This window comes from Heterodontus francisci, unplaced genomic scaffold (assembly GCF_036365525.1).
Source record: "Heterodontus francisci isolate sHetFra1 unplaced genomic scaffold, sHetFra1.hap1 HAP1_SCAFFOLD_359, whole genome shotgun sequence".
Lineage (NCBI taxonomy): Eukaryota > Metazoa > Chordata > Chondrichthyes > Heterodontiformes > Heterodontidae > Heterodontus > Heterodontus francisci.
The window spans coordinates 562,263-580,991 of NW_027141611.1; positions in this window are offsets into that span (position 1 = coordinate 562,263).

Genomic DNA, 18,729 nt, shown 5'->3' on the forward strand with positions numbered 1-18,729 from the left:
CGACAATATCCAGCCTCAGGCTGATAATTGACAAGTAAAGTTTGCTCCACACAAGTCAGGAGTTCATCGAAATAATCTCCACTTGCCTGGATGGGTGCAATTCCAACAACACTCAGGAAGTTTTACACCATCCAGGACAAAGCAGCCCGATTGATCAGCACTTCATCCACCACATTAAACATGCACTATCATCCAACATAAAAGAGAACCCAAAGATCTTCTAATAGGCAATACAAACATTTGGTCCAGGCATGTAGATATCAATCAGATAGGACGAGGTGAGGTGGTGACTATCCGGGACAAAGCGTGTATATATGCTTCGAGGCACACGGAAGGTTAAAATAGCAAATGATTACTTCGTTTCGCTGTTGGAACAGGAAACTTATAAAATATTAGTGGAAGTGGAGAGAGTAGAGGCAATGGAGAGAGTGAAAATTCAGAGGGAGGAGGTACGGAAAGGCTAGCTATGTTAGAGCAGATAATCCACCAGGTCTGGATGGTTAAAGGAAGTGGGTATGTAGATAGCAGAAGAGCTTTCCATAATCTTACATTCGTCCATAGATGGGCGAGGTGACAGAAGATTGGAGAGTGGTCAATGTGACACCCTTATACTGGAATGGGTGTAAGGACCGTCCGAGCAACTACAGACCATTCTGTTCAACATGAGTGGTAAGTAAGGGTATAGAAACAATTATCAGGGAAACACTCAAGAGGCACATGGAGAGTGTGAGGGAGAAAATGATGTATTCACCTCACTCGGCATAGATGGCCTTCATCACCTAACGGATACATAAATGGACAGCAGACTCGGAGATGTTGAATATGTCACGTGCTCCCATCTGGAAAGATCCGGATACAGAGAAGTTCAATGAAACTGTGACCTTAACAGCCACTGACAGCTCCGTCCTCACCCTGGTGTCAGGCTCAAGGTCGTGTTGCAGGAGGTGATACAGCTCTGTGACCATCTCCTTATTGAATCAGAGTCACCTCACACACTGCTCCTGGGTTAGGTGTTGGTAGAAAACCCGGGCTGGGTAGGGCAGAGCACACTCCTCCTCCCTGTTTCCACAGCTCCGCTCTCTGCAGACTCTGCTTCATTTGTTGGTCATGCTACAGACCCAGAGACACTGTAACTACAGTCCCCATACCCCGTCCAGAGTTGGGTCACCAAATCCTCTGTCCTCCCTGAATGTCTGCAGCAGCTCACAACACAATTTCCAGAAAACCATCCACAGCACCTCCACTAACTTTACAATAGCAGAAGTAAGTCAAACGCCCCTCAACTGTAAGTTGGATGCCTGGTCCTTTTAACTAACACTAGAGAGTGTTCTTCGTGCTGCTGACTGTATGTTCAGCTGAGAGTGACTAACAGAGGCGGTCAGTGGACATGTACAGACCAAGTTTCAAATACGTGTGTCAATGCTTTCGGAATGCCCTGCTCAGCATGAAACACCACTGGAGAGAAGCCACGAGTGACCGGTAGCGCATCCTACCTTTTTAAGGGTTCTAGGAGCCATAGCTTCAGCACCAGTGGCTCTAAAGAGTCCAAAATTACAGCCACAGAGATATATAGAGGGAGGAAATTCACTTTTAAAATTGAATTGTATCAATATTGCAAGGGAAACAATTTGCAGGAATATGGCAAACTGACTGGTGAATGGGACTAATTGGAGGGGTGAGGTCATAGAGGATTCTGAACACAAGAATAAGAAGAATAGAATTGTGGTGCGACTGGACCAGGAACCATTGTATATCTGTGAGCACAGGGTTAATGGGTGATTGGAATTTGGTGTGAGTTAGGGTACAAGCAGAAAAGATTTCAATGGCTGTGGTTCATGAAGGTTTGTAACTGGGAGACTTGTCGCTTAACATTAGGACAGTCGAGTCTGGTTTTAACAAAGCGACACATAGTGGTTTAAGGAGCATATGGTCTGAGACAGGGGATGATATTACGGAGGTGGCAGTAGACAGGAATGGTGATGGACAGGATGCAGTATTGGAACTCAGCTTAGGGTCAAATCAATCAGCGAGGAAGTGAACAGTTTGTGTCAGCCTCATATATTGGTGGATTCATGAAGTAGAGAATAGAGTTTGCATTGTGGATTGAAAACTATGGCTTCAATCTCCCCAGTGCTGAAATAACAAGGACAGTAACGCAGTTAAACATGTTTTATAGAATTAATAGCTCGACAGAAAGACTTACCAGGGACACCAACAATAGCTAGGATGGGATAATAAATGTATTGAATCATCCGAAGTGCATCATAAATCCGCCATGCTAATGGTATCCAATCATCATCTGCAGTAAGACTATCAAACCAATAGGATAAACTCCTGTCTATTGTTGTAAGATTCCAATCTATTGTTCTCATATTCTGAGTCATTGTAACATTCCAATCTATTGTTCTCAGATTCTGATCTGTCCCTCTTTCTGGAGCCGCTGATCCCTGTTAGTGCCGGCGATGATGTTCCCACTGACACTATGGGATAACACATTGAGAGGATCCGCTTATTAATAGAAGATGGAAACCCTCCAGTGACACAATTAGGGTTCATGGAGACTGGCATTAATTACAGTCACTGAACAAACAGGTTCAGTTAACACATATCAATCCAACACAGTTGGTACCATGATAATGAATAACATTTACGCTTTCCAGGTGGATGTATGAGGGCTGCTGATGGAAAGAATGGTTGAAATAGCAGAGGAAATGGCCAGAATCTTACAATGCTCCTAGGAGATGGCAGTGGTGATAGATTACTACAGATTCCTCAATGTATCATCCTGTTTAAAACAAGATAAATGGATAAACTCTGGAATCACAGTTCCAGCAGAATAACATTGATGTAAATTTGGGGAAACTATTACAGACTGTAATCTGGGACAAATCCTTTTTGCCTTGGAGAAACAGGAGTTTCTAAATGACAAGCATCCTGGATATGTTAATGCCAATCATGTCTGACAAACTTGATCGAGTTCTTCAATGACGTCATGGAGCGGCTTGTTGAAGGCAGCATGGCTGATGTTATTTATATGGACTTTCAAATGTCATCTGATCAAGTGCTATCTAATGGATTTGTCAGGAAAACTACAGCCCATGGATTAAAGGGGCAGGGACAGTGTGGATATGACACTGGCTAAGAAACAGAAAGCAGAGAGAAGTTGTGAATAGTTGTTGTTGAAACTGGTTGGGAGTACACAGTAGTTTAGTTTTAGTTTAGTTTAGTTTAGAGATACAGCACTGAAACAGGCCCTTCGGCCCACCGAGTCTGTGCCGACCATCAACCACCCATTTTTTACTAATCCTACACTAATCCCATATTCCTACCACATCCCCACCTGTCCCTATATTTGCCTACCTAAACTAGGGGCAATTTATAATGTTCAATGATCCTATCAACCTGCAAGTCTTTGGCATGTGGGAGGAAACCTGAGCACCCGGAGGAAATCCACGCAGATACAGGGAGAACTTGCAAACTCCACACAGGCAGTACCCAGAATTGAACCAGGGTCGCTGGAGCTGTGAGGCTGCGGTGCTAACCACTGTGCCGCCCGTTTACACTCCCTCTACACTGTACCCATTATACACTCCCAGGACAGGTACAGTGTTTCCCTTTGATCAGTATTAGGATCACTCCTCCTTTTGTCACATATTAATGGCACAGACGTATATATAAATGGCATAATTTCAACGTTTGCAGATGCTGTGGAGCTGGGAAATGTAAATTGTGAGGTGGATAGTCAGAGACTTCAGGAGGACAGAGTTACCAGACCAGGAGCCAATGTAGAACAGCAAGTGCAGGCATGATGGATGAATGGGATTTAGTGTGAATTAGGATACATACAACAGAGCTTTCGATGGGCTCAAGTTTATAAGGAGGGAAGGGAGGATGTAAGTGATGAGAAGATTGGAATAGTTGCATCTGGAGCTAACAAAGGAATGGAAGAGGGATTCAGCAGCAGATTAACCAAGGCAGAAACAGAGACAGGCAATGATATGGAGGTGAAAGTAAGTGGTCTGGCTGATGGAACTGGCAGCTCGGCTCAGAGTTCTATAGGAAGCCTAGGTTGTGCACAAGTTGGTTCAGCCACAGACACTGGCTGTGGAGTGGGATGGACTGGGTGGAGAGGGTCAGTTGAGCGAGGTCATTATGGCGACCGGCAGTGACTGCTCCCATAGTTCAATAACAACACTCAGCAATAGCCAATGAGGCAACAACTTGAGGAACACAAACTCCAGAGATAGACAGCAACTGAAAGCGTTTTAAAATATAAGGACAGAACAGCACAGACACTGTCACAGGGATTAATGTTCAGGAATGCCACACATGCAGAATATTAATCATATTAGTTTAATCTGCTCCCAGGACAGGTACAGTGTGAGGAAGATATAGAGTCAAGCTCGCTCTGCACTGTCCCCATCAAACACTCCCAGGACAGATACAGCACGGGGATTGGCTGGTCAATTTGGAGCACTTCCTGCCAGCAATCAGGGGGAGCAGCTGCACCTGTGCTGCAGCAACTGCAGAGTGGGGAGTGGAGACTGCAGCAACTGGAGATAGGAGACTGGAGAAAGGTGAATACAGAGTGGAGAGAAACTATCAAGGAAGGCTGCAATTGATTTGGAGAGGTGTGTGTCAGGGCACCTGAAAGACTCTTAAGTTTGAACTGTTTGGGGGAGGGAGAAGAGGCCTGAAGACTCAGGGGTGGGGCAGCCAAATCCAGTAGGGGCCCCTGTATTTGTATTGGTGCTTGCACACAGGGAGCTCCCTCACCACCCCAACTGCCTGCTCGGGACAACCGGTGTTGCCCGGGTGAAGAATGTCTTGTTAAAATCAGAAGAGGAGAGTACCGGGCGGCTCCAGCCGTCCCGGGCGAAGAAGCCTCCCCCAACTGGAAGACAACAGACAGTTTTGGACTAATTTTGATAAAGGTGCTCCAACTGGCAGTTGGATCAAACATCCTTTTCAGCCTTTCTCTCCCTTCCTCCACTCAGTCGCCTCAGTCACTTATCCTCCCCTTTTCCTTTACCATCCTACCCCATCCTCCTCTACTCCCACTCCACTTTGTTTAAAGTTAGCTTTTTTTTTTAAATTCTGTAAATTTGTTTTGTTTCTTGGGGGTGGACGTGGCTCTTAGACCCCATGGCAAGACCTCCTTCGCCGGTGGCGGGGCCTTCCCGTACAGATGCTGCTGCAGCTGCTGCAGCTGCACTTGTTGCCCCGTCACCGTTTGCTTTATTAACATCTAAGCATGGGGTCAAGAGCTACATCCACCCGAACATGACTATAGAGGCATGCGTGAAAGCAATGGACGAGGTTGTCGGCCCTTCGGCCATTGTTGCAGCCTCTAAAATATACGGGAAGGCAGTGTTATTCCTGAAGACCGAGTGGGCGGTGTCCCTGGCTCTGAGCAAGGGGCTCACCATGGGCGGGACCTTTCTGCCAGTGGACCCCCTGGAGGCCGCTGCGCAAAGGCTCATTTTATCCAATGTCCCACCCTTCATCCCTGGTTAGCTCCTCCTTCCCCACCTGCACCATCTGGGGGAGGTAAAGACGGGGCTCACCCCAGTCCCGCTCGGTCTTCGGGAGAGCAGCCTCCGACACGTGTACTCCTTCCGCCGCCAGTTATTCATGCAGCTGGCGCGGGAGGAGGTGACAGAGGGCCACTTGAATGTAGAATTCCAGGGGATGGCCTATCGCGTCTTCTGGACCTTGGACGGGGTGCGGTGCCATGTCTGTAAGGAGGTGGGGCATGTTCGTAAGAACTGCCCCAAACTCCCGGCTGCCAACTCCAACTCGGCGGCCCAGGGTGGCGACGCTGCACCTCCTCCCACCCCCCCCTACACCACCACCAGATACCATTCAGTCGGTACCGGAGGCTGTGGTTTTCATGGCCTCCGGCAGGGAGGGGAGTGACCGTCCAAGTGGAAGGAAGGCGCGGAGGAGAAATAAACATCGAGAGGCGCGTCCCCTGGACACCGTGACACTACCCGAGTCTGAGCTCAGCACAAAGCCCGATCTCGGGAAGTCAACTTGCCCCAGGGCTGGGCGCAGGCCCAGTGTGAATAAAAAAAGGAGAGTGTGGATGATATGGAGGTCTCTGAGCCTCCGCACACAACTGGGAAAAAGAGGAGAAGGCACCACTGCACAGAGGTAACAAGGGGCCCTGAGGCGCAGGGCCCATCTGTTGGAGGGGAGCTGTCTCCTGTCTCGGGTCCACAGGTTTCCCTTACCGCCACCACCAAGGCTACAAAGTCCGGGCAGGAGCTCCCTATTCCTCAGGATGGAGGGGAGGGGAAGGCCGCGGGACATGAGGCCCCTCCTGAAGGTGTAAGTGGGGCCCTGCTTGTGGTGGGGGAGCCTGGGGACTCCGCCCATTCTGCCAATGCTACTGGGTCGGATGCCCTGAGTGAAGGGGAGGGCGAGGCCCCAGAGGGTCGGCCCTCCCAGCCGGAATCCACCACCAACCAAGAGACACCCGACACGGTTATAACCGAGAATGCTGCCCCATCTGCTGGGCCTGTGGGTGCTGGCGAAGCGGGAGATGGCCTCCTCTCTCCGCCTCCAGTCTCGGCTCCGGCTGGTTTTCCGGAGTCGGGAACTTCTGTCTCCCCTGGACCACTCATTGTTCTGAGGACGGAGGTGGAGGGGGGTCCTGAAACGCTGGTGCCTGCAGGCTCCAGTTTCACAATAGAACCCAGAGAGGACTCCTCTGCCATCGATCCTGGGGGTAGGATCGTGACGGAGGTGGGACCAGCTGGCGCGGCCGGGACGTTCGCCGCATAGTGTGCGGTGGGCGTGTCGGCCGCTGGCTGTGACAACCCAGAGGAGGATGGGTATTCGGTGTGGGGCGCGGAGGATGATCTTGATTCCATCGCCAGTGATGTGGTGGAGTCCCTCGTACCTCCCACCGAATCTCCTCTCATCCCCACGACGGAACTCTGGGATTTCCTCGCGGTTTGCAGGGGCTGCCGCAATAAAGTTCAGCTGGCCCTCGACCGCTGGTCGAATCTGGCGCTGATCATCCAGTCCTTCTGTGCTGTCCTGAAGATAACGGGCAAGCGCGCGGGCGTGAAACTGGTTGAGAGGCGCCGTTTAAATGTGTTCTTCAATGGGTTGCTGGGGGAGTGGAAGGCCAGGTGCACTTCCACTCCCTTCTCACAGTGAGCTGTTGGTGACGGATTTTAAGTACCTTTGACATGAAGATAACCATAGCCAGCCTCAACATCAATGGCAGCAGAGGGGCTCACCACAGATTTCACAATCTCTCAGTCCTCAGTGAAGGGAGATAAGCGGTGAGCTTTCTGCAGGAAACCCACACCGTTCCGGGAGATGAAGCCACCTGGCTCCTTGAGTGGCAGGGTGGGGTCTACATGAGTCACCTCACCCCTATTTCTAGTGGTGTGGCGATCTTGCTGACCCGTCTTTTCAGCCGGAGATCTTGGGGATCAAGGAACTAGTGCCGGGCCGCTTGCTCCACCTCGCCGTTCGCCTGGGTAGCGTGCCGCTCCACTTTGTGAACGTGTACGCACCCAAAACCTGGCGCGTTGCAAGCGCGCTTCTTTGAAGAAGTATCCGTTCTCTTGAGCTCCATCGATAGCGGCGAGTGCATCATCCTCGCGGGGGGATTTTAACTGCACCCTCGAGGTGGGGGATCGCTCCGGTCCCCAGCACGGCCAGGAGTCGGTGGAGAAGTTGAGGGGACTGATCAGCTCCCTTAACTTGGTGGACATCTGGCGGAATCTCCATTCCCGACTCCAGCACCTTCACGTGGAGGTCTGGAGGAGGGGGGTCGCGAATCGATCGCCTCTACATTGCACAGGCTTATGCCTTCCACGTCTCGGCGGCCTCCATGTGGCTGGTGCCGTGCTCTGACCACCATCTGGTGTGGGCGGAGATCACTCCGCACCGCACGCGGGCGGGGTCTGCGTACTGGCACTTTAACAACCGGCTGCTGGAGGACGAGCGATTTCGGGACTCGTTCTGTCGATTCTGGGCCTACTGAAGAAGGAAGCAGGGGGGCTTCCCCTCCTTGAGGCTGTGGTTGGATGTGGGCAAGACTCACATCCGCGTCTTCTGTCAGGAGTACGCGAAGTGATCGACCAAGAGGCGGGAAGCCGAGATCGGGCGCATTGAGAGGGAGGTGCTCGACTTGGAGTCCCGCTTCGGTCATGCCGTCGTGGACCCGGCCCTGTGGCAGGTGTACAAAGAGAAGAAGGGCGCGCTGAGGGACCTGCAGCTCATAGGGACCCGAGGCGCGTACGTGAGGATGTGGATCCAGATCCTGGAAGATTTGGACCGCGCCTCACCCTTCTTCTACTCGCTGGAAAAATGGCGGGGGGTCCGTAAGCAGCTCGTCGAGCTGCTGGACGACGACGGATCCTCCATCACGGATACGGAGGGAATGGGCCTCCTGGTCCGGACTTATTACAGTGCGTTGTTCTCTCCGGATCCGTCCAGCGAGGATGCACGCAGAGTTTTGTGGGAGGACCTGCTGCAGGTCAGCCCGGAGGGCGCTGAAGGATTGGAGGCTCCGCTCACGTTGGCGGAGCTGACTGGCGCCCTCCACCAGCTCTCGAGGGGCAAATCCCCAGGGCTGGATGGGTTGACCGTGGAGTTCCTCAGGGCGTTCTGGGACGTCCTGGGGGACGATTACGCGTGGGTCCTGGGGGAAAGCCTGGCGACCGGGGAGATGCCCCTCTCGTGGCGCAGGGCGGTCATCGTCCTGCTGCCGAAGAGGGGCGATCTCCGCCTGCTTAAAAACTGGCGTCCGGTCTCCCTCCTCAGCACGGATTATAAGATCTTTGCCCGGGCTATGTCTACCCGCCTGTGCTCCGTGCTGGCCCACATGATCCACCCCGACCAGTCCTACACTGTCCCGGGCCGGTCCATCCAGGACAACATCCACCTGGTCCGGGACCTGATCCATCTTTCCCGGAGGACTGGTCAGTCGGTCGCCTTTCTCTCCCTCGATCAGGAGAAGGCATTCGACAGGGTGGATCACGATTACCTTTTCGGGACTCTGCGCGCTTTCGGACTCGGGCCGTATTTCGTGGCCCGGGTCCGACTTTTATACGCCGCCGCAGAGTGTCTAGTCAAAGTTAACGGGTCCTTGACGGCGCCCCTTCGATTTGGGAGAGGAGTGCGTCAGGGGTGCCCCATGTCCGGCCAATTGTATACCATCTGCGTGGAGCCCTTCCTGTGCCTGCTTCGCAGGAGGTTGACGGGATTGGCTCTGCGCGAGCCGGCCATGCGGGTCATCCTCTCGGCTTACGCCGACGACGTGCTCCTCGCAATCATAGATCCCGTTGACTTGCGGAGGATGCGCGACTGCCAGCAGACCTTTTCTGCCGCGTCCTCCGCGAGGATCAATTGGGAGAAATGTTCCGGACTCCTGGTTGGTCAGTGGCGGGTGGACTCCCTGCCGGAGGTGATGACACCTTTTGCGTGGAGCACCACGCACCTTCTCTATCTGGGAGTCCACCTTCGCCCCGCTGAGGAAGCCTGGCCGGCAAACTGGCAGGAGTTGGAAGCGAAAGTCACCACTCGGCTGGGGCGCTGGACAGGACTGCTCCGAGTGCTTTCTGACAGGGACCGAGCCTTGGTCATAAACCAACTGGTGGCCTCCATGTTGTGGTACCGGTTGGTCACTTTGGCCCCGCCCCCTGTATTTGCCACCAAGATCCAGAAGAAACTCGTCGATTTCTTCTGGGGCAAGAGGAAACACTGGGTCTCTGCCGCGGTCCTGAGTCTCCCGATCGAGGAGGGCGGTCAGTCGCTGGTGTGCGTCCGCACCCAGGCTGCGACTCTCCGCCTTCGGACCCTGCAGAGATACCTGTACGTCGAGCGTCCTCCCAGATGGTGTGCGCTGGCGATGTATTTTTTCCGCCAGTGTCACTGCCTTCAAGACGACACGCAGCTCCCGGTGGAGTCCGTTAGCCGCGTCTCTCTGAGGGAGTTGCCTGTCTTTTACCGGGATCTTTTCCGAGTCTGGAACATGGTCGCCTCCAGTCAGGGCGCTCCCCCGCCGGCGGAGGTGAGCACCTCGGCTGTCAGGGCGGCCGACTCCGGGGACGGTCCGGCGGGCGGAGGAGTAGCCGAAACCCCCGGGACGCCCCTCACTGCGGGTGGCGAGGAAGCTGACCCCCGCTCGGCCGGAACTGCTCATCGGACCCAGGCCCCGAAACCCTCCTCGGGAGCCGGTCCCACACAACCCGAGCCGCCTCTCGGAAATGCCCTCCGTGCCATTCCAATCGGCGCGGAGGGGTTGCCTGTACGGGCTGCTCCTGCGCATTCTCCACTTCCTCGCCCTCGTCAGCTGGCCCTACACGCCCTGGCGGTCCGCGTTGCCATCTGGCGGCGAGGGGAAACCCCGATGGAGGTCTCTCTACGCGGGAGTCTTCCCCCTTTACATCGGGGACCTGGGGTGGAGGGTGCTGCACAGAGCAGTCCCGTGTAATAGGCTTTTAAGTAGGTTCACGGACTCCCAGGCCACCTGTACTTTCTGTGGCCTGGACGAGTCCGTGTTCCACATTTATACGGAGTGTGCGAGGTTGCAGCCCCTATTTGAGTATCTGAAGGGGCTGCTCCTCAAATTCTGGCTGCACTTCAGTCCCACGCTCCTGATCTTTGGGCACCCGGTGCGGAGGGGCTTGGGCCGGGATGAGGATCTTCTCGTCGGTCTGCTCCTGGGCCTGGCCAAGGTGGCAATTCACAGGTCCAGGTTGCGGGCCGTCGGGGGTCCGTCCTCCCCGATTGCCTGCCCCTCTTCCGCGGTTACGTTCGCGCCCGGGTGTCCCTGGAATAGGAGCATGCGGTGTCCGCTGGTACGCTTGAGGCCTTCCGCGACCGGTGGGCACCGCAGGGACTGGAGTGCATTGTCGAAGCCGAGAATGGCATTTTAATTTGAGTTTTTTGTTTATTTATCTGTTTTTAATAAAGTTATTTTAAAAATATAAGTGTGTATATATTGGGGGCCTGAGGAATAAAGGCCCCCTCGACATAATAAATATATAAAAGGGGCCTGGGGTATAAAGGTCACCTTAAAAAAATAAATAAAACGGAGGTTAGATACAGAGTAAAAAAAAAAAAACTGGGATTGGGCCACTGCATGCAGTGTCCGCCGGTACGCTTAAAAAAAGAAAAAAGAAAAAAGAAAAAAAAAAAAAACGTGATTAGATGTAGAGTAAATCTCTCTCTACACTGTGCACATCAAACACTCCCAGGACAGGTACAGCACGTGATTAGATACAGAGTAAATCTCTCTCTACACTGTACACATCAAACACTCCCAGTACAGGTACAGCACGTGATTAGATACAGAGTAAATCTCTCTCTGCAGTGTACACATCAAACACTCCAAGGACAGGTACAGCACGTGATTAGATACAGAGTAAATCTCTCTCTGCACTGTACACATAAAACACTCCCAGGACAGGTACAGCACGTGATTAGATACAGAGTAAAACTCTCTCTGCACTGTACACATCAAACGCTCCCAGGACAGGTACAGCACGTGATTAGATACAGAGTAAATCTCTCTCTACACTGTACACATAAAACACTCCCAGTACAGGTGCAGCACGTGATTAGATACAGAGTAAATCTCTCTCTGCAGTGTACACATAAAACACTCCCAGTACAGGTACAGCACGTGATTAGATACAGAGTAAATCTCTCTCTGCAGTGTACACATAAAACACTCCCAGTACAGGTACAGCACGTGAATAGATACAGAGTAAATCTCTCTCTCCACTGTGCACATAAAACACTCCCAGGACAGGTACAGCACGTGATTAGATACAGAGTAAATCTCTCTCTACACTTTACACATCAAACACTCCCAGGACAGGTACAGCACGTGATTAGATACAGAGTAAATCTCTCTCTACACTGTGCACATAAAACACTCCCAGTACAGGTACAGCACGTGATTATATACAGAGTAAATCTCTCTCTACACTGTACACATCAAACACTCCCAGGACAGGTACAGCACGTGATTAGATACAGAGTAAATCTCTCTCTGCAGTGTACACATCAAACACTCCCAGGACAGATACAGCACGTGATTAGATACAGAGTAAATCTCTCTCTACACTGTGCACATCAAACATTCCCAGGACAGGTACATCACGTGATTAGATACAGAGTAAATCTCTCTCTACACTGTACACATCAAACATTCCAAGGACAGGTACAGCACGTGATTAGATACAGAGCAAATCTCTCTCTGCAGTGTACACATCAAACACTCCCAGGACAGATACAGCACGTGATTAGATACAGAGTAAATCTCCCTCTGCACTTTCCACTTAAAACACACCCAGGACAGGTACAACACTGGATTTGGCTGCTGACTAATTGGACTACTGACTGCTGGCTGCACAATGATACTCAGCTGACTGCGAATTGTGGACTGGGAGTTGGAGGCTCGAATTTGGAGGCTGTGTGACCGCTGTAGGGAGAGAGCAATAGAGACAGAGAGGAAGAATTTTCTATCTAGCCATATTCCAAAAGAGGAAAACAGGAGACGAAAAGAACTGACAGCTGTTGTGAGTTTGGTTTTAGTTGAAGCCCTTTCATTGATTGTTGTGGGGAGAGACCTGATGATCTTGGGTGGGGCATCTTTGTTTGAACAGGGAGATCCTTTGTTTAACAGCATCAGAGAGGAGCTTCCTTCCCACCCCAACAATCTAGCCTGCGCTAGCTGGAGCTGCCCAAGTGAAGGGACTTTCTCTTTTCCCTCAACACCGGATGTAAAGTGTGCCTGGGGAGCTTACAGCTGTCCCAGCTGAAGACATCGTTCCCCCTCCCGATCCCCCTCCCCTCCCCCCACCCGCAACCCCATCACCAACTGGAAGACCAGCGAAAGGACTGCCTTAAAGAAACACCGACAAAGAGATTGCTTCCTCCTAACCTTTCTCTCCGTCAGCCTCTCTTCCTTAGGACAAAGCCCAGCAAAGTATCTGTATTTCTATTTGTTGTTGTTATTCTATTTTCCCCCTCCTTTGTCTCAAAATATTTTTATTCATCGGTGGGTGTACCTTCCACCCCATGGCTTCACAGTCCTCTCCTGTGGCGGGACTTCCTATGCTGCAGCAGCTGCAGCCACTCCTGTATCCCCATCACCCTTTTAAATCTTGACCTCAAAACATGGGGTGAAGAGTTACAACCACCCAGCCATGACTGCTCAGGCATGCGTTAAGGCAATAGCCGAGGTTGTCGGCCCCTCGTCCATTGTCACAGCCTCAAAGATGTACGGAAAGGCAGTGTTCTTCCTGAAGATGAAGCGGACAGTGGTCCTGGCACTGAGCAGGGGGATCACTGTGGGCGGGGCATTCCTGGCAGTGGACCCTCTGGGGGTCACTGTACAGCATGCGATACTTTCAAACGTCCCGCCCTTTATTCCCAATGACTTCCCCCGACCCCGCTTGCACCGTCTGGGGAAGAAGAGGTCAGGAATCACCCCAGTCCCGCTCAGCCTTTGGGAAAACAGCCACCGACAGGTTTACTCCTTCCGCTGCTAGCTATTCATGCAGCTGGCACGGGAGGATGTCATGGAAGGCCACTTCAATGGGGAGTTCTGGGGGCGGCCTAGTGCATCTTCTGGACTCGGACAGGGCGCGGTGCTGTGCCTGCAAGGGGGTGTGTCACGTTCGTAAGAACTGCCCCAACCTCCCCGTCGCCAGCGCCACCTCAGCGGCCCAGGGTGGTGCTGCTGTATCTCCTCCCACTCCCCCTACGCCTCCAACAGACACTGCTCAGTCGGTCCTGGAGGCTGTGGTTTTCACGACCCCGGTGGGGAATGGGGCGCCCGTCTGAATGGAAGGACGATGTGAAGGAAAAATAAACGCAGAGAGGTGCGTCCCCTGGACACAGTGGCAGAACCTGACCCTGAGCTTAGTCCAGCTCCCGATTTTGGGGAACCCACCTGCCTCAGTGCTGGGCTCAGACCCAGGGTATCCAAACAAAAGGAGGGTGCAGATCTGGAGGCCTCTGATGACATGGAGGTCTCTGAGCCTTCACGCCCAAGTGGGAAAAAAGAGGAGAATTCACCCCTCTACAGAGGTAACACAGGGCCCTGAGGTACAGGGCCCATCTGCTGGAGGGGAGTGTCTCCTGGTTCAGGTCCCCAGGGTCCTCCACCCACCAGCACCATCAAGGCTGTAAAGTCTGGGTAGGAGATCCCTATCCTTCAGTACATGCAGCCCCTCCTGCAGGAGAACGTGGAGCCCTGCTTGTGGTGAGGGAGCCTGAGGACACTCCTGGAGAAGCATCCCATTCTGCCACTGGGTCCGGTACCCTGAGTGGAGGTGAAGGCGAGGCTCCAAAGGGTCAGCCCTCCCAGCCAAAGTCCACTCCAAACCAGGATGTATGCAGGTATCCACAGGCTTCAGTTGCACAGTAGAAGCCAAAGAGGACTGCCCCACCATCGATCCTGGGGTTGGGATCATGATGGAGGCAGGACTAGCTGGCACAGCCGGGACATCCACCCAACAGTGTGTGGGGTTTGTGTCTGCCAATGGCAGCGACGACCCAGAGGAGGATGGGGACTCGATGTGGGGCACGGAGGACGACCTTTATTCCATCACCAGTGCGGTAGTGGAGTCCCGCTTACCTCCCACCGAGTCTCCTCTCATCCCCACGGTGGAACTCCGCGAATTCCTCACGGCATGCAGGGGTTGCCACAATAAAGTTCAGCTGGCGCTCGGCTGTTGGTCGAATCTGGAGCTGATCATCCGGTCGGCCCATATCGCCTTCAAGAAAGCGGGGAAGGGCACGGGAGTGAAACTGGTTGAGAGGCGCTGGTTTATAGTGTCCCTCGATGGGTTGCTGGAGGAGTGGAAGGCGAGGTGCACTTCCGTTTGCTCCTCACAGTCCGATGTTGGTGACGGGTTTCTAAGGACTTTTGACATGAAGATAACCATCGCCAGCCTCAACATCAACGGCAGCAGGGGGTCTCACCACAGATTAGACAATCTCTCAATCCACAGGAAACACACACCGTGCCGGGATACGAATCCAGCTGGCTCCTGGAGTGGCAGGGTGGGGTCTACGTGACTCATCTCACCCAGATTTCTAATGTGGTGACTATCTTGTTGGCCCCAACTTTTAAGTTGGAGATCTTGGGGGGTAAAGGAGCTTGTGCCGGGCCACTTGCACCACCTCGCCATTTGCCTGGGTAGCGTGCTGCTCCACTTAGTGAACAAGCGTGCTTCCTTGAAGAAGTGTCCACTCTCTTGAGCTGTATCGATAGTGGTGAGTATAGCATTCTTGTGGGGGGTGGTTTTTAACTGTACCCTCGAAGTGGGGGATCACTCTGGTCTCCAGCGTGGCCAACCATCGGTGGAAAAGTTGAGGGAACGGATCAGTTCCCACAACTTGGTCCCACATCCGTCATGCTGTCGCTGTCCCGGCCCTGTGACAGGCGTACAAAGAGAAGAACTCACTGAGGGACCTGCACTTGTAAGGTCCCGAGGCTCATACGTGAGCTCGCGGATCCAGATCCTGGAAGATTTGGACCACGCATCACCCTTCTCCTACTCGCTGGACAAATGGCTGGGGGTCCGTCAGCAGCTCCGCTGTCATGGATCTGGAGGCAATGGGCCTCTTGGTCCTCACCTATTGCAGCACGTTGTTCTCTCCGCATCTGTCCAGCGAGGACGTGTGCAGTGTTTTGTGGAAGGACCTGCTGAAGGTCAGCCCAGAGGATGCTAAAGGATTGGAGGCTCTGTCACGTTGCTGGAGCTGACTGGTGCCCTCTCCCTGTTCTCGAGGCAAATCCCTGGGCTTGTCCGGCTGACTGTGGAGTTTCTCAGGTTATGCTGGGACGCCCTGGGTGGCGATTACACGCGGATCTTGGGGGAAAGTCTGGCGATTGGGGAGATGCCGCTCACGTGGCACAGGGTGGCTGTCATCCTGTTACTGAAGAGTGGAGATCACTTGTTTGAGAACGGGCATACAGTCTCCCCGCACAGCACGGATTATAAGATTTACTCCGTCCAGGAATTCCCAACACAAAGAGATAAGCATCTCCAGAGACAGTGTACCTACAGTCCCCATACCTCGTCCAGAGTTGGGTCACCTAATCCTCTGTCCTCCCTGAATGTCTGCAGCAGCTCACAACACAACTTCCAGAAAACCATGCACAGCACCTCCACTAACTTTACAATAGAAGAAGAAAGTCAAAGGCCCCTCACCTGTAAGTTGCATGCCTGGTCCTTTTAAATAACACTAGAGGGGGTTCCTCGTGCTGCTGAATGTATGTACAGCTGAGAGTGACTAACACAGGCGGTCAGTGGACATGCACAGACCAAGTTTCAAAGACGTACATCAAAGTTGCTGGAATGGCTGAATGATGTCTCTTCAAACCTCTGCTCACATTAACAGCACATGTTTGGTGAACCTGGACTAGAGCCCTGTCCAGCATGGAGCACTGGAAGTGATCGGAAGCTCATCTCATGCCATTGTATGGATCCAAGCCTCGATGGCGTTGGGCCCAGTGGCGCTGTAGAACTGAAAATCATTTCTGGGCGTAGATGCAGAGAGAACGACCATACGAATTAGCAGCAGAAGTAGGCCATTCAGTCCATCGAGCCTGCTCCACCATTAATAAGATCATGGCTCATCTGTTTGTGTTTCGAATTCCACACTCTCATCTACCCCCGATAAACTTGGATTCTCTTGCCTAACAAGAAACTATCTCCCTCCGCCTTAAAAATATTCAACGACCCCATCTCCAACACCTTCAGAGGCAGAGAGTTCCAAAGTTGCAGAACCCTCTGAGGGGGAAAAAAATCTCCTCATCTCTGTCCAGAAAGGGCGAGTCCGAATGTTCAAACAGTGCCTTTTCAAACAGTTATTTTTAAAGGGGATTTGAAAAAAAGGCTTACAGGCAAACGATTTGCCAGAATGTGGGAATGTGTAGGGGAATGGGACTAATTGGAGTGGTGAAGCCATGGAGGGATTCAAACACAATAATGAGAATATTAAAATGAAGATGCTGCCAGACCGGAAGCCAATGTAGATCAGTGAACACAGGGGTGATGGGTGATCGGGATTCGGTGTGAGTTAGGATACAGGCAGCAGATTTCTGGATGGTCTGTGGTTTCTGGAGGTTTATAACTGGGAGGGTGACCAGGAAAGAATTGAAATAGTCCACTGTGGATTTAACAAAGGTAGGCATGGGTTTTTATGCAGTAGATGGGCTGAGGCAAAGGTGGAGACGGTTGATAGTACAGAGGTGGTAGTAGACAAGGTTGGTGATGGAGAGATTATGGAGATGAACTGAGCTCATGTTTAATTCGAATACATAGGTTGCAAACTGTCTGGTTCAGCCTCAGATATTGGCCTGGGAGGAGTATATGGTTCGTGGAAAGGGGACGGACGTCCTTATGGTGACCGATCACACGAGCTCCATTCGTCCCAAAATTAAAATTGCAAGAACATTATTTCAGTGAAACAGATTTTGCAGATCTCACAGCGGGAAATACAGACTTACCAGGAGCAACAGCAGCAAATATCATAGAGTAAATTACAAGAACTCTAATACACTCTACCATCTAATAACAATGGTTTATAAGACCTAATATCTGGAGATAGGGATTTTCCAGGAATAAAGGAAGCAGCTACGTGGGCAGAGTAAATGTCAGCAATGGTATTGCAGTTAAACATGGTTTATTGAATTAAAAGTTAGATAGAACGACTTACCAGGGAAACCTATAATAGCGAGGATGGGATAGTAAATGTATTTCATTATCTTCAGTGCGTACTCGATCCGACTGTTTAATGAGAACTGATCATAATTTGCAGAAAGAAAGTCAAACTCCCAGATGAAACTCCTGCCCATTGTTGTCACAATCCGATCGATTGTTCTCAGATTCTGACCTATTGTTGTGACATTCCAATCTATTGTTCTCAGATTCTGACCCATTGTTGTGACATTCCAATCTATTGCTCTCAGATTCTGACCCATTGCTGTAACATTCCAATCTATTGTTCTCAGATTCTGACCCATTGTTGTGACATTCCAATCTATTGTTCTCAGATTCTGACCCATTGTTGTAACATTCCAATCTATTGTTCTCAGATTCTGACCCATTGTTGTGACATTCCAATCTATTGTTCTCAGATTCTGACCCATTGTTGTAACATTCTAATCTATTGTTCTCAGATTCTGACCCATTGTTGCAACATTCCAATTTATTGTTCTCAGATTCTGATCTATGCTCTCCCTCTCTCTGGAGCCGCTGATCCCTGTTAGTGCCGAAGATGATGCTCCCGCTGACACTATGTGATAACACAAGGAAAGGAGCCCCTTATTAATTGAAGAGCGAAACCCTCCAGTGACACAATTAGGGTTCATGGAGACTGACATTACTTACAGTCACTGAACAAACAGGTTCTGTTACCATCTTTCAATCAAACACTTTTGGTACCACAATAAACTAGACCATTTACCCGATCTGGATGGAATGTATGAGGGTTGGTGAGAGAAGGAATGGTGGAAAGAGCAGACAACTGGGCATGACCTTTCAATTCTCTTTGGATATGGGAGTGCTGACAGAGGACTGGAGTGTTGTAAATGTTAAACCCGGTTTACAAAAAGGAGAGATGGAGTAAACGATGTACTGTCCAGTCAATCTGAAGTCAGTGGAGGGGAAATTTCAAAACCCAGGACAGAAATATTCGTTGCTTGGAAAAACATAGCAGAATAAATTTCAA